The sequence below is a fragment of the Pteropus alecto genome, unplaced genomic scaffold, assembly GCF_000325575.1.
Source record: "Pteropus alecto unplaced genomic scaffold, ASM32557v1 scaffold103, whole genome shotgun sequence".
In the NCBI taxonomy this organism is placed as follows: domain Eukaryota; kingdom Metazoa; phylum Chordata; class Mammalia; order Chiroptera; family Pteropodidae; genus Pteropus; species Pteropus alecto.
In genome coordinates this window covers 6,082,720-6,094,396 of record NW_006436288.1, presented here as the reverse complement: position 1 = coordinate 6,094,396, position 11,677 = coordinate 6,082,720, and positions in this window count along the sequence as shown.

Below are 11,677 nucleotides of genomic sequence, written 5' to 3'. Positions count from 1 at the left end.
ATTTTTTTTTCCCCACCAATTCAAACAATTGAATTATTAACGGGAATAGAGGAATGTTTTAATGAAAGCTGTGCTCATTATAGAGCAATGAACAAAATGCTTATATTGTATGTATGTGGAAGACAAACAAATTATGAGATTTGCTTTTAAAGGTTGATTTCCAAAAAACTTCTGCAGTACTTGAAATATTTAAAAAGTTGATATTAGAATTATTTTTTTAGACATATATGCTCTATTTTCATGTTTACATTCAACGATTTTGCCATATGTGGGTATTTCCCTGTTACAGGAGATCTATATTTAGGATAATTTAAATCTTAAATACTTTCTACGTTGAGGTATTAAAGTATTTAATTAAAGTATTAAATTCATACTTTAGTGATGTTTTTCAGTTGTCAAATATGTTTTAGGTACTCCAAGTTCATTTGATTTCAGTTGATACTATAAATTATAAACTTACATCTGGATAGATATAAAACCAGTTACCAATGAGTATATATTTTTATAAACTGACTATTTTGTTCCTGAGAATAAGAAAACTTTATTTTATTAGCACGGATAAAGTTAATGAGAAACCACGGTCTAGTTTGGTATATTTACTTTTCCTAACTTCTAAAATCTCTTTACTTACAATTTAGACAAGTTAACTCCACTGAAAAAACTGACCTAGAGATATTATGTGACTTCACATGTAGCATTAAAAGAAGGACACAAAAGATTTTGATGGAGTGTTATAAAACTATTTTCTCATTTATTTTGCTCAAACTACTATACCCTTTTGAAAAATGTAAAATAAAATGAATTTCATGATTTTATATAAATGTATACTCTTTGGCAATCTACATTAGACCTTTATTTCAAGCATATTTTAGAGAATCTGCAAATACATGTGGTCCATGGTTCTTTGACTACAGCAAGTAAATCTGACTTCTCCCTTTAGTGTTCCAATGTCATTAGTTTTCTTTGTATTCACTGCTGTTCCTTCAGGCTCCTTCTTTGAAAGTCTTTCCCTCTTCCCTGCCCTTTAAAAAAAAAAAAAAAAAAAAACCTAAACGAAATGTAGGCAATATCAATATCTTCCAGAAGAATATGGTCAGTAAGTTTCCAGATTTCTATGATTACAAGAATATTCCCACCTTTTTCTTAGGGTTCCACTGTTAGAGGTATCCACACAACACGGAATTAAGAGAAACCAGGGAAGACAAAGAAAATATCTTGGCTGGCTTCAGAAAAATGTTCCTTGAATTCATTTTTCCTTTCTCTTACTATGGTCTGGAAAATATGATTATTGTTTCATTGTAAGTTTCAGATTGGAATTGTTGCTTCCCCTTATATTAAATTAAAAATCTTTGTATATATCGAGAAAATTGAAAAGAGGCTAATAAAACAAGAGGATGAAACAAGAGGCTAAGGAAGGTGTCACAGCTCAAAACTAACTCAAAATGGGCTAACCAGCTACCTCAGCAGTTGTCTTGCAGCAGTACCTGATGGTGTCATGACTACGTAAAATCTGGGCTGAGGTTTTAATAGTTAAATAGATTTGATCAGGATTTGTAAGGTCTCATAATAACCAAACCCTAAAGAGATTGATTTATATACAAAAATCCAATTAGCGTAGGAATATTGAAAGGGCTGCCCACCTCCCTTTATCTTGTCAAAATGAAGTTCTTCTATTTCTTTCTACAAAATTAATATATAAACATTGTTGTTTTAAGGTGAATTGTGCCCCTCGCCTAAATTCATATGTTAAAATCTCATAATGTGACTGTACTTGGAGATAGGGTCTTTGACAGGTAAAGTTAAAATAAGGTCATTCCAGTGGGCCCTATTCCGATATGAGAAGTCTTTATGAGAAGAAGAAATTTGGACACAGAGGTAAGAACACATGAAGACAATAAGAAGACAGCTATCTACAAGTCAAAGAGAGAAGACTCTGAAGAAAACAACTCTGCTAATATCTTGATATCAGACTTCTGACCTCCAGAAAAGAAATGTCTGTTGTTTAAGCCACCCAGTTTGTGATGTTTTGTTATAGTATCACCAGCAAATTAATGCAATTGTGAAAAAAATTTAGAAACCTAAAAGAAGAAATAGACAAAGATAATAAAGTATATATATAATTCTGGAAAAAAAATGCAGTTACAATAGTGAAGTATGCCCTTTTAAATATTTTGTGGTGCATATATATAGCCGTTTTAAAAATAAAAATGTAATTTTACTAGATTAATTTATAACTTGCTTTCCCATGATTTTTATGTCTGTAGAATGCCTTTAATAGCTGGATAATATTTCATAATATGATTTTATCTTTTATTATTTAGCCAAGCCTTCAGTATTGAATGTTTAGATTGTTTTTAATATTTTTACTCTTATATAAATAGTCTTTGGTTGAAAACCCAGTTCCACAACTTTATGATTATGTGGATTTAGATTATTTAATTGGTAATAAACTTGGGGGAAAAAAACAAGTTCATAAAAAAGACGATGGACTATCGGTTCTGAAATATATGGACAAAATTACACACAAAATCACATAATTGACTTTAGTATTTTTCTCTTAGAATTATTTTCTTTTTTGGCTGATTAAAATCTTTAGCCCTGTATCATGCATCTGGGTCATGTTGATAATATTCTTTGCCAAAGCCTGATTGCTTGCACATTATTTCAGGATTTATATCCTACTTTGTATTTCAGAGTCCTTGTCACTCAAAAATTTTAAACAGGCAGTTGATAAATTATTAATTCCATTTTGCAGTGTAGGCTTCATCTAAATGTTTTCCTTGGATACAGCATTCTAATAATATATGAGCACTACTACAACTTAACCTTTAAATTTGGACTAGGATCACAGGCATTTACTTTGATATAAATTAAATATGTTGAAGTTGTTTTTTACATTAGCAAAAAGAAGATTGGCAAAAAAGGAGGGAATCAGAAATGAAGAAAAGTTACAAGTATTTAAAATACTAATTGATGTGCTTGTATTCAAATTGTCATCACATTCTTAAGTACCTTAAGCTCGGCTATTATAAAATTTAATTTTTTTCATTTTATCTTACTTCACATTTGGAGATTACTTGAAATCAGGTGGCATTTTGTCTCATTCTCCTAGAGCAAAATTATGCTTTAGTTACCATTTTAGTAATTAGAAAAAAAGGGAAAAAATTCAGCAGTATATTTTATGGTCTATACAAAAGACATGAATAATGTATTTCTATACATTTTCTTTTTTGAGGCTAAAATAAGCTTTTCAAATTAAAATAAGCAACACAAAATTCAAATTGTAATACTTTAAAACAAGGTAACTTGAATGCTCTTATGAAGTTCACTCAGTACAAGCAAAATTGATATAAACACTATTCCAGGGCTACTCTACTTACAGGAGAAGAGTTAGGAAGTGTTTATATGACTTAAAGATTTAAACTGAAAATTGCAAATATAAATGTAATGTACTCTATCTATTTTCTTGTTTAATAAGACTAAACCTTTTGGTTTTACTTGAAAGAGATAAAAAAAAAGTAGTACAGGCAGTCCCCAACAAACATGGTTCAATTTATGATTTTTCAGCTTTACTTTTTCAGCAATACTCACTAGAAACTGTACTTTGAATTTTGAATTTTGATCTTTTCCTGGGCTAGTGATATGCATACGATACTTACTCATGATGCTGCGCAGAAGCAGTGAGCCATAGCTCCCAGGCAGCCACACTATCACAAGGTTAAACAGCTAATACTCTGAACTGTACTGTGTTGCCAGCATTTTTTGGATATTGTGTTCTAGGCACGTTTAAGGTAGCCTAGGCTAAGCTATGATGTTCGGTAGGTTAAGTGTATCAAACGCATTTCGGCTTATGTTTGCAACTTATGATGGGTTTATCAATCCCATCATAAGTCAAGGAGCATCTGTACTAGAGAGTTCACTTTCTTTAACTATTTAAGGAAGAGTGTGCTGTTTGATGTCACATCGAGAGCAAGGAAACCCCTAAGGAGACCGAATGCTTCCTTCCAGAAATTACATTTGATTTTTAGGTATCAACTGTAAAGTAAAATGTGGTAAATGCTTATAAACTCAGAGTGGAGTCTTTGATCAGGCTTGAAAAAATGAAAGAAAATGCATAGCACAGAATTTTCCCTAATACATTTTGTGCAAAATATAATTAATTACATTAATAGAACTTATTTTGATTGATTTCTAATTTTTATACAATAAAATACTCTGTGAAGTCAAAGCAAGATTCAAAATAGTATAATACAAAGGTTCAAGTTAATTACCCTTGTCATTAGGCATCACTTATAAAGAGCTTAACTCAGCTTTGTTCTTGCCTGCGGAATCACGTTAGAATTTTTATTTTTCTCTAATTATGATAGATGTTCATTGTTAAAAAAAAAAAAAGCCAATGTCCAAAAATGGAAAGAAGAAAGTAAAAATCATGAAAATCCCACCACCTAGAGGTAGCCTCTATTCACACACTGGGGAAAAATCTGTCTACATATATGTAAATACAGAACTAAGTATACAATCTTATAATGGGATATAATAGCATAGGGGTTAAAAATATGGGCTTTTAGGAATACTCACTTCATAAGATATTATAAGAAATAAATGAATTAATAAACTAAGAATTATTCCTGGAACACAGTAAATGCTCTAAAATATTTGCTATTAGTATGTATAGATACCTAAGGACTAAGGGTCAAAGTTTGCAACCCCTGAACTAAATCTTTAAAAAAACAACTTTAGAAACTGTATAAATGTAATTTAAAATGTTTTGTTAACAAATATAAGTACAACTCAAGATAATAATTTACCTGAATCAAAGGAGAAAAGATTGGTGAGAAGAATCATCTAGATACACAAATGTGCTAGCTCTTGTGGGGTGTGGGGAGGAAGCATAGGAGTGGTGGGAGGTATATTCCATTAAAAAATACACACATTAAATTGAAAAGAACATTGCTGGAATCCTGGCTTCAGGGTCTGTGTTTTTAACCTACCACTACACTATCAGTGAAAATAAATCATGATGATAAGCAATTAAATAAAATAGTAACAATCATTAATAAGTAATACTATTTGATATCTTACTCTACAACAGGCACTGTTCCAGGCACATTGCATGTATCAACTAATTTAATTCTCACAATGACACCATGAAATAGTAACTATTATCTCCATTTTAAAAATGAGAAAACACTAGTACAAAAGCATAAAGAGTGTTACAGAACTGCTCCCCATTGAAAATTATATAAAAATGCAACACTTTAAAGCCTCTGGAAATGGTCTAAAAAGAACCCAGCAAATGAATAAACATTTATCAAAAAACTCTAGAAAATTCTGTTAGAAAAGCAAGAATCTGTGATATTTGAACTAAGACCACTCCCTCCCCGCCTCCCGCCCAGCTCAGCAAGGCAAAGATCCACTTCCAGACTGTAGCAGGCACTTGCACAAGGCTTCTCTCCCTACAGCCTCAAGGTGGAGGGCTTTCTTTCAAGGAAGAATAGGGTGTCAGCATTTCTCATTCTGCCCTCAGCTACCTCTCTGATGCTAAGTTCCAGGTGAGTGTTGTCATGAGGTGGGAACTGCCTTCTTTTGCCAGCCCCTCCTCAAGGAACGGAGGCTCTACTTTGGGTTCAGTGCCAATGAGGATATTGGGGCCCTATCACCCTTGTTTAGGCCCTTGAGATGGTAGTTCCATGCTAGAGGAGGTGAGCTGAGACGATCTCAGGCTACTGCCCTCCTCTACCTAGCACTCAGCAACTAAAGGGAAGGTGTCAGAGAAAACTGTGCCATTGTTTCCACCCCAGGTCCAGAACCCTGGCTCAGAGATTTTTCCTGGAAGAGAAGTAGGCCATAAAACAGAGAGCTCCTCATCTCGACCCCAAAAACTTTCCTCATTTGCAACAATCTAAAAATGAAATTAAGAAAACCATTTATAGTAATGTCATAAAGAATAAAACACTTAGAGTAAATTAAGCAAAAGAAATATAAATCTGATACTCTGGAAATGAAAAAAGCATTGCTGAAAAATTAAAGAATATCTAAATAAATGGAAAAATATCCTATGTTTGTGGATTGGAGAGCTTAACATTGTTAAGTCTGGCAGAGAATTATTAGATATGATATCAAAAGCATGACCAACAAAAGAAAAAAATAGACAACTTGAAAAATAAAACTTTAAATTTTAATTTGAAAAAAATTTTAAAAACTTTTGTGCTTCAAAGGACACTATCAAGAAAGTGAAGCAACGACCCATGGAATGGCAGAAAATATTTGCAAATCATATATTTCATAAGGGACTTGTATCCAAAATATATTTAAAAACTGTTATAACTCAATAATAAAAGGACAAATAATCCAACTAAAGAAAAAAAAATGGGCAAACAGTCTAGACATTTCTCTACGAAAGGTATACAAATGACCTATAAGCACATGAAAAGATGCTCAACATCGTTAGTTGTTAGGGAAATGCAAATCAAAACCAAGATGAGAGATATCATTTCATACCTACTATAATGGCTGGAATTAAAAAATCAAATAATAACAAGTGCTAGTTGAGGATGTGGAGAAATCAGAACCCTTATACACTGCTCATGGAAATATAAAGTGGTGCAGCCACTTTGGAAATCAGCCTTGTAGTTCTTCGAAAGAGTTAAACATAGATTTACTATATGACCCAGCAATTCTACTCCTGGGTATATGCTCAAGAGAAATAAAAGCACATATCTACACAAAAACTTATTTATGGCAGCATTATTCAGGAGAGCCAAAATATGGAAATACCTCAAATGTCCATCAGTGAATCAATAGGTAAGCAAATATGTTATATCCATACAATGATATATTATTCAGCTATAAATAGGGATGAAGTACTCATACATGCTACAGCAGAGGCGAATTTCAAAACATTATGCTAAATGAAAGAAGCTAGTCACAAGAGGCCACACATTATCTGATTCCATTTATATGAAACATCCAGAATGGAGAACTCTATAGATCTCTGACCTCTGAAAGGGTTATTATTAGGGGCTTTCTTCTTTGGGCAAGTACTCATCATATGAGAGCTTTATTACTTACTACGCCTCTCACTTAAGTGCGGGAGTACCGAGTCACAATGAAATGATTCCTGCAGCTGACTACGAAAATACACACAAAACATTAACAATGAAAAACATTTAGTTACTTTATATTTTAATAATGTTGTAGAAATTACAAATTTTCTGATATTTTGAACAAAGTGAACAGAATATAATACTTTCATGCATCACTATTATGAGCATCACTATTATGAGCAGAATTCTCTAAGTCAGAAGTGCTTCAAGAGACATTGAGATATTCTAGGTTTCTTATTATGCCTGGTTTCAAAGAAATAATTTTCCAATAACTTACTCATTTTCAGCTGTTACACTTTTTTGTTTTTACTATGTCTTTCCCCTGTTGGGGACTGAGAGATTAAAAATCTAACATTTTATGATTTTGATTAATGGGCCTTAACTTTAGTACATGGTTTTTGTGTCATTTATGTTGTTCGCTCGGGTGCCTTTGTCTTTTTTCTCAGAATTCTTTCTGCAATTTTTGATAGATTAGCCTTCCAGGTAAAATGGACTTCGTTCACAGAGATGTGGATTTGATCAACTGGTATTTCAGGTGGAGCCTCACAAGGTAGCAATCACTTGTCAGAGCCACTTCTGATTAGAAGCTAGTTTTACACATCCTGTAACTTTTCAGACACAAGTATTTAGTCTATGGGGTATTGACTGGAATTAACCAAATTCTCAAATACCAGATTTAATTATTTTCTACGTTTAAATACATTTTATGGCGTATTTCAATGCACAAGACAGTTTGGTAACCACAGAGAATGTAATGGTCCCCGATCCACACACAAAAAAAAAAAAAGAGAGAGAGAGAGAGAGAGAAAGGGAAAAAAAGGCATTTATTTATATATCTACGGAATACAGCTCTACAATAATTAATACACTTATGCTTGCTTCACATGGCTCTAGGATCAGGGTGGCTGAAAAACCAAACAATTAATCAGAAAGTTGTCTGATATTCACTTAATCAGGGAAAAGTGATCTCTAGTATAGACTTCTGGGGTCATTTATTTAGACTAAAACTTATCCTGTACAGCTTCTTTCTAGAATCTATGAAACAATTAGAATGCCCTATTTTTTTCTTTTACTTATTTATTCATTTACTCATTAATTTACTCCATACAGGTCATTATACACTGATATGTAAATTTTATAATGTCCAAAGGTGCTGAGACAAGGGACAGTTAGGGGCTGAGATCCAGCCTGTGCTCTATTCACCAAGCTACTCCGTGTAGGACTGCTACTCCGTGTAGGACTGACAGGTACCTTTCTCTAATTCATCTGCCCAGAGGGGATGCCTTTTAAAAATCTCTCTTCTCAAAGGTCTGTTTGTGCAATCTGCAGTCCTGTGCTTGACCTTAGAGATAAATAAGATAAGATCTCACCTTTAAATTAGCTTGAAATGCAGCAATATTTGATATATTCTTTTTTTTTATTTTTACAGTGTTGAATAAACCCTGACATATCTGTCCTAATTCAGTTTCTTTTTATTCAATCTTCCTTATCAGTTATCAAAAATTTCAGTCATTCCATGAGCTCATTAATTTTAACAGGTTGGTTACTGATAAATGACATCTTGTCTTTTACGTGTCCCATTTTATACTGATGGTTTAAGGTGATTTATACCTTTCACTGAGCCCTTTAGGTAAGATCATAATCGATAAGACATTTCTACATGATTTAATACTGTGGATCACTTCTCAGAAGGCATGAGGATGATGTGGGATTCAACTTCAGAAGGATGCAGTTTCCCTAGAATTTAAAGTCCATTTGAGACTGCTAGCTTCCTCTGCCTTGACGAATCATCATCCTCTCCCCCAAAAGCCTCACTAGGAGGAAATGGTAAGTCTTTGTAACATCTCTGCTGACTGATTGCCTACCTGCTGTAACAGTTCCATTCACAGAAAATTTTACATTTAGAAGCAGATTGTTCCATCTGCTAAATGCTCTCCTAGGATCTTTTTTTCCCTAAAATACGCCATTGTCTATCTATTTATTTTGTCCACCTATATTGGTCTGGACCTATTTCATGGACCTATTATCACGTGGAGGATAAGTCTAACAGCAAATCAACTTGAAATGTCTTCAAGTATTGAAAATTTTGAATATACCCTTCCACATATTCTCTCCTCTAAACTTCTTTTCTTTCAGTAAATATTAAAATTGGTAATTTAAGAAAATACTGGCTTTTGAGAATATTCCATTAAATCTTATGCATTAAATAAACATATTTCCTTAAAATTCAGCATTTCAATAATTTGAATTGTTAGCAAAACATAAAAAAAAAAATAAAAGAAGAGTCAAGATGTCCTTGTCTAAGGCATTCAAATTATGACAATTTAAGTTATAAAATTAGTTATGTACATTAACGCTACACATATACATACATGTTTTGGTGTTATTCATCTGGCTACTATAGACAAAAGACTAAAAAGATAACACAAATTCTTATATTGCACACCAATAAATTACAAGGCTTAGAAAGACAGTTCATGGAAAGAATATTAACTGAAACTTTATTTCTTCTCTGCGTATTAACAATTGACGTACACCCCTCATAGAGAAAAGTTCTTTTTTTTTTTTACTCTTCAATTTCTGGAGCTTTCTTGATTTTTATCATTGCAAAATTTTGTTTATCTTTAAAGCCCTATAAATCTGTGCTTCTTGTGATATTGCTGAGAGAAATATAACCCAAATCACATTTACATATTATTTATATATTATATATTATATGTCTAAATACTACACAAATAAAAATAATTTATATACATAAATAATTTATATATTATACACAAATATATAGTATATATTTATACTTCAAAATAATTACATTAAAAGCAATGTTTGTGATTTTTGTCAAACTGTTAACTTTTTCCTTTTTTGATATAACACATTTAATACTTTGTCAATATTACTGAGACCTTATGAGAGCAATATGCTGGCATATGAGATTAATATGCATTAAGTCATTTGACCTTATTATCAACACATCATAATCAATTATTAACACAAGACGCACTAAATGGGATTTACACCAATTCTTGTTCAAACTCATTCCTTCTTAGCTTAGAACTTAGGAGAACTTAGCTTAGGAGAACTTAGCAACACATCAGAGCTACTTAAAGAGAAAAACCCTCTGCACATGGATCTACTAGAAAAATGAGAAATGTGCTGTAAGAGAAGATGCAATTATACTCTTTTATTTCTTAAAACATTTCTTTTCATCTCAAAGGTTGATTACATATTGCAAAAGCAAGGAGGCATTATATTTTCGTCCTGAATGCCAAAATAAAATAAGAATTCTATTTTTTAGTTATTTAATATCATTTAAGATAGTTGATAAATGACTATATGCACAAAAAGATGTTGCAAATTAATTTGACTATGTAGTAGAAAGCTATGCATTTTTGTTTTACTAAAACTTTGGCTCACTGTGTATAAATATTTGGAAATGTTCTTCTAGCACACCTTTTCAGCCAACATTGCAATCATCACCATATTAAAATAATTAGTCACTAAATCTTGTGGGGTTGCTAAAACTCTTTTGGATAGCCAAAGGCCTTTCTCTGGGATATATTTATTGTTTAAATTCCAAAAGTTCCTACTTACAGTGCTACTTTGAGTATCACACACTTCGTTAAGTTAGTTTTCATGCATTCTATGGTCTTTTAGCAGAAGCAAATAAATTGTGCCTTCATCAGTTTCACTGTCCCTTCGGTCACTTAAAGCCAATGGGAAATTATTACCAGACGTGTGATGTTTTAGGTCTAGTTCTTCTGTCATTAGAAGGAAGGATCAAATATTTCATGTTAGATGATGTGACATCTTCTAACAGATGCCGTCTTATTCTTTCTGCAGATGCTTCTGATTTAATTCATGTATTAGAATAATCCTATATTTGGTGTCCTGATGGTAGGGATGTCAGAAATTCTTTCTGAAGTTGGGAGATGAAAGCCTGAAAGAATGGTTTTAATCTCTAGGTTTATTTACCAGAGGAGGATATTATGGAAAAAATACATTCTGCTCATCATCTTCACACTCTATATATTCTTTGGAAATGAAACGAGAAAACACTCTTAGTATTGCTAATACCCTAATTCTATTCTTAGATGTTAACAAGCAAGATGTGGACTATAAATGCCATGGCAGAATTGCTAACAGAAATAGGGTCAAGGTCCTTAATAGCAAATAAATGACTGGAACAAAGCTCCCTAAGCCATGTTTATTCAACTTTGGAATCTTTCAATGTACAGACAGCACCTTCTTGCAGGGTCATCTGCATCCCAGATGCTGGAGCAGTTAACATCTCAAAGTACACAAGCCCAGGATTCTAACAAACTGATACAAGTACTGTTGTTTCCTACCTCAGCAAATGGGGGGCTGTCGGGTAGTAAATCTTTAGTTGCAAAATAAAATTTTCTCTGAGAAGAAGAGAAGATGAAGATGTGATAGGCAGAAATAGATCAGCCAAAGTGAAGGACAGGAGAGTGCTCAACAGTTGCTTACCCATCTCTCTATCCAGTCCATAGGTATGACTTAAAGGGGAAACTGAACTTCATGTGCACAAGTAAATGTAGATAGACTAT